Below are 5,482 nucleotides of genomic sequence, written 5' to 3' on the forward strand. Positions count from 1 at the left end.
GTCTTCCTCCTTGGAGCCGCAGGGCCTGGACCGGGTGGAAGGGAATGGGAATGGGGAGGAAGGGAGTGGGCATCCCAAGCTTGTAAAAATCAAGGTTTAAAGGCCCAGGCATTCAAGGCCTCAGATCCTGCTTCCCGGTTCCTCAAACTCCCGCAGGGAGCTGCTGGAGGGCCCAGGAGGGAGGGGAGCTCATCAGGCCTGGAAGCCCCAAGGCCACGCGGGGAACCAGTGGGGGAGGGGTTGGCAGCTGGGGACCGGAGTCGCCTCCCCGGGGCAGATTGCGCGTTCCCCGGCTGGCCCTGTTCGGGGCGGCGAGCAGAGGCCCAGCCTGGCCCCTCCGCTGCCGTGTCCCCCTTGCCAGCTCTCGGCGGCATGTACGGTGCCGGGGAGGGGGCCGGGGAGAGGTCCGGGCCCCGCCCGCGGGCGGGAGGAGAGGGGCGGGAGGCGGGAGCGCCCACACCCCGCCCCCGCCCCCGGATCCAGCCCGCGGAGCCCGCGGCCAGGGCGGCGCAGACCAGCCCAGCGACTCTCCCGGGCTGCCAGCCGGGACGCGGGGCCGCCGCCGCTGCCGACGACGAGTCTGCCCTCGTCCCGCGCCCCCGGGGCTCACGGAACCAGGTAACAGCCGTGGCGCGCGGGTCCTCGAGACGGGGGCCGTCCGCGGAGGCCGGTGGGTCCCGGCGCCTGCGGGGGCTCTGCACCCTCCTAGGCTCCCGAGGCTGGGACGGGGAGGGGACCCGCCCGGGAGAGGCGCCTCCGGGAGCGCACGGGAAGGCCCGGCACGGCCGCGGAGCGGCGCGGGGAAACTCCGAGCTTTCGGGCTGTCGCGCGTTCCGGGCGGGCAGACGGGGCAGAAGATCGGACGGGGCTGAGCGGCCAAACTGCGCGCGTAGGGGGCGAGCCGAGGGGCCGAGCGGGGGCCGTCTCCGCGCCTTCCTGCGCTGGGGAAGGAAGGGCCGGGGCGGGGGGCGGGCGACGCCGCGGAATGTCTCCCCTCCGCCGAGGCCCACGCGGAGAGCGGGAAGTGGGGGGTGGGGGGCCCGGGGAGATGGACAGGCACCCTGCCCCCTCCCCGACCGCCGCATTCCAGGCTGGAGCCGCGGATGAGGTCATCCCGTCCGGTTCCCCTCTGGCCAAGACAGCCGGCCGGCCCATTCCCCCGCGGAGCGACCCTCCGCGTCCTGAGCCCGTCCCCCCAGAGAATGTGGGATGGCCGAAGCCCTTCTCGGACTTCCAATCCCAGCCGCCCTCCAGATCGTTCTGCCTTCGCCCCAGCCGTGCCAGACCCGTGACTTTCCAGGCCCTTTTCCTAGACCGGGAAACTGAGGTTTAGACATGAGAGAAGGGACTGGTCGGGAGGCCGCAGCCGTAAGAAACGTGGCGCTGGGACCCGAGACGCGGCCCGCGGCCGCTTCGCCTCGTGAGGTCCAGGGCTGATTCGACTCTAACTCGGGGCGGTGGGCACGAAGAGCGTCTCCTTTCCACTGTCCCTGTCGCTCCCTAATGGCCCACGGTGCCCTTCTTGGAATACGGAGGACTGGGTCCTCTAGCGCGACTGAGGACAACTAGCCACCCCGTTCTGGCTTCAGTTTCCCCATCTCTCCACCTTGAAGCGTCTTGACTTTGAGGGGCAGGAGAAGCCAGCCCCTCGGGTTAACCCCTTATCCCAGGGGCCAGCGCAGGTTTGGGGGAGCTGCCATAACCAAGACAGGGACCCGCTGTCCAGCGGTTGGTGGGGGGGAGGTGTCACCCAGCTGGATGCCTGCAGGAAGGGGGCTGTGTGCACCCGAGCAGAGGCCTCCAGGATGAAACGTGGGGCCCTGGCCAGCCCTGCGGCCTGCGGGAGACCCCCAGGTGAATGCCAGGCTGCAGCTGCCCCCATGCTCTCCTTCAGAGCCGCCCCTGGCCTCCCCGGAGCACATGTGCATCCACAGCGGCCCCTGTTGGCCGGATCCCGGCTCCAAAGCTTGTCCTTGTGTCATTCCCACCCCTGAGTGAGCTCAGGCTCTGCGCCCAGGCCCTGACTGTATCTACATGGTAAATATAAGGACTCCAGGGACACCGAGACTGTGTGGTGACCTCCTTGCCCAGGTCACAGGCACCGAATCTGCAGAGCTGGGTCTCCTGTCTCCCAGGCCTGCACCGAACCCCATGCCTTCTCAGGACTGGGCATCCAAACCCTCTACCTCTCCCTCCCCATTCCCCATCACCTTTACCCCCACCCTGGGGCAACAGCGACGTTGGTCTGTGACTGAGGGTAAATGCCTCGTTTTTCCCATCTGTAAAAGGGGTGCTCTGAACACTAACGGGTGGTATTCCTGGGCAGGTAAGGGGAGGTGAACCTGGCACCAGGACGCTTGGAGCCCTGCTTACTGCAGTGCCAGGTGAGGCACACTTGATGGCCAACAGTGAGTGCCCTGTGGTTGGCAGCAAGTGCCACGTGGCTGCCACCAGGGGTCCCTGGAATGAGAGATGTTAGTGTAAAGGTGACAGAGTTGAACCCCCGGCTGCCCTGCTCCAGCATCTGAGGGTTTCATTACATCTCTACCCTTACAACTCCCCTGGGAGGGAACTGCCTGTCATTTCCACGTGGGAAGACGGGTCCCAGGAGCAGTGCCCTGCCCTCAGCCCCACTGTGCCGCAGGGTCTCTCTACTACAGTAGGCAGGGTGGAATGGAGGTGGGGTACTCTTGGGGGGTGCCCAGAAACATTTGAAAGATGAGATCATCACAAGATTGGGAAGGAAGCTGGTCTCCCAAGTCAAAAGTGACCATGGGGGTTCAAGGAGGAGGAGCCCCTTGCTGGGAGATGAGGTCCTGCCTTAAGAATCAGGGAGGCCAGTCGTGGTGGTTCACACCTGTAATCCCAGCTCTTTCAGAGGCTGAGGCAGGAGGGTAGCTAGAGTTCAGGAATTTGAGACTAATCTGGGCAATGTTGTGACACCCTGTCCTTACAAAAAGTGGAAAAATTAGCTGAGCATGGTGGTGTGTACCTGTAGTCCCAGCTACTCAGGAGGCCGAGGTGGGAGGATCACTTGAGCCTGGGAGTTTGAGGCTGCATTTAGCTGTGATGGAGCCACTGCACTCAGCCTGGGTGGCAGAGTGAAATCCTGCCTCAAAGGCAGGTGGATCACCTGAGGTCGGGAGTTCGAGACTAGCCATGACCAACATGGAGAAACCCCATCTCTGCTAAAAATACAAAATTAACTGGGCGTGGTGGTGTGCACCTGTAATCCCAGCTACTGGGGAGGCTGAGGCAGGAGAATCACTTGAACCCAGGAGGTTGCCATGAGCTGAGATCACGCCACTGCACCCCAGCCTGGACAACAAGAGCCAAACTCAGTCTTAAAAAAAAAAAAGAAAAAAGTCAGGGAGCTGGGGTGGGGGCAAGCGGGTGAGGCCACATGGCAGACCCTTCTGCATGACATTACAGCACAGGAACACCCACCCCACCCCCATTCCACCCCTCAGAGACACATCCTTAAACCCTGCTGGGCAGGGAAACTTGGCCCTGCCTCGACCTGTCACTTAAGCCTGGACAGTTCCTCCTTCCCCACCGAACCTCAGCGCTCCCTGTCCGATGGGCCACCCTGCAGCTCTGTGGGCTTGTTGGAGAATCAGATGACATCATGTAATGGTTGGCCAACTGTGGAGCGCTTCAGAACTTCAGCAAACATTCCATGAGGACTTCATGGTGCCGGGGGTGCCAGGGAGGGAAAAGGATGATTCAGAAGCCCCCCCCATCCAGGGGGAGGAGTTAGGGTTGGGGGAGGATCAGATGGTGGGAAGGGAAGAGAATGCAGTCCGAAAACAAAGCAAGCTTTGTCTTATTGCCTTCTTTGTTCTTATCTTGTTATTTAACCTATTTTGAATTTCAAATAACATCCGAAGCGCAGTATTGAGATTTTTATGCTTGGAGGAGGCAGCAGTGGTTTATAAAAAAGAAAGCAGGCTGAGCCACAGATGTAGGTGTTCTTGTTAAGGATCATGTTTGACTTTGATCAGCTGAGGTCCCAGGTCTGTATAGGTAAGTGACTGGCCCAAGGTCACAGTGTGAGGACACCGGGTACCCTGCCTGCCCTCCCACTCTCAGCAGGGGTCGGGGTGATGTTTTGCCATTTGGGTTATCGCAGAGATCTGTGATTCACCTGGCATTAATTTGGCACTTGCTAAGTGCAGAGCCCAAGCTGGGTGCCCGAGGGAGGAAGGCAGGAAAATCCAGGCGGCCGCCCCACCCTCCCAGTGCGTTGCTGATCTCAAAAGGCGAGACTGGGTTCCACAAGCCAGTCAAGGGCTTATGTGAGTCAGAGGCTTTGAGTTCAAGTCTCGACTAGCTCTAGATCTGACCTTGAGCCAGCTTGGCCCTCTCTTGGCCACAGGAAAACCAGACGTGAGACCGAAGGATCACAGGTGCCCTCTAGCCTGGACTTGGTATGATACTGGAAGGAAAAGGTCAGAACAAGCAATCCTTAGAAAGGCAGGAGCTGGGGAGGATGTGTGTGTGTGTGTGTGTGGTGGGGGTGGGGAATCAGGAAGGGAGAGATGGGCAAGAAATAGCTTTTGGCACCAGCTGAGCTTTTTCCAGATCTTGTTCCCTGACAAGTCTTCTACAGCAATTTGACAAACTGTGATAAAGTCTTTTCCTGCGGGCCTTCTCAGAGCCTTGAATATGCTCACGCATGGAGGGGGCAGCTGAAAAAAAGCCACTTTTGACCACAGGATCCTTATTCCAGGAAGCTCCTTAAAGGTGGAGGGTTCAGAGGAGCCTCTGCTCTGCCCGTTTACCCAGCTTCACAAAGCCTTGGTGAGGTGTCCGCTCCCTCCTGGCGTCTCTGGGTGGCAGAGGTTTTAATGCACAGAGAAGGGAGGTGACTTACTCAATACTCCAGCAGAAGGCAGTGTAGCCTGGGACTCCAGGGCTCTGGGATGTGGGGTCTGTTTGTTTCCTATGATGTAGCCTCAGGCAAGTTACTTCACTCTGTGCCTCAGCTTCCCCTCTCTAACATCGTGCTTCCCTTAGGAGTATTGTATGGGTTTAAACGATGATGCAGGTGACGTCTTGGCACTTAGTGCTTCATAAGTTGACCCTGCAGAATGAGCGCTTTTTTTTTTTCTTTGAGATAGGCTCTCGCTCTGTCGTCCAGGCTGGAGTGCCGTGACACAATCACGGTTCATTGCAGCCTCGACCTTCCGGGCTCAAGCGATCCTCCCTTCTTAGCCTCCTGAGTAGCTAGGACCACAAGCACATACCACCATGCCCAATTAATTTTTTTTTTATGTTTTTGTAGAAACAAGGTCTCATTATGTTGCTCAGACTTAGAATGAGTGCTTCTATTTTTTCCTGACACACAGCTTAAGCATATAGCTCGATGAATTCTTTGTCCCTTGTTCAGTCAGTACCTGCTCAGACACTGCGATCATTCTGATTTCTCATGGCATCAATTGGTTATGCCTGTTCTTTTTCTTTTTTTTTTTTTTTTTTT

General features: G+C 59.0%; 1 protein-coding gene across 2 annotated transcripts in view; it reads left to right on the plus strand.

Annotated features, from left to right (window-relative positions):
- Positions 1-495: 495 nt before the first annotated feature.
- The window catches only part of CDC42EP1 (CDC42 effector protein 1), a 9,042-nt gene continuing 4,055 nt past the window's right edge, over positions 496-5,482 (plus strand). Inside the window, exon 1 of one of the 2 annotated variants that reach the window (XM_017508937.2) lies at positions 496-618. The gene's annotated coding sequence lies outside the window, so the exon portion shown is untranslated. Of the gene's footprint in view, positions 619-3,416; positions 4,027-5,482 lie in introns of those variants that run through there. The other variant, XM_017508938.2, reaches the window with a different exon arrangement.

This window comes from Cebus imitator, unplaced genomic scaffold (genome assembly GCF_001604975.1).
Source record: "Cebus imitator isolate Cc_AM_T3 unplaced genomic scaffold, Cebus_imitator-1.0 Scaffold404, whole genome shotgun sequence".
Taxonomy (NCBI): domain Eukaryota; kingdom Metazoa; phylum Chordata; class Mammalia; order Primates; family Cebidae; genus Cebus; species Cebus imitator.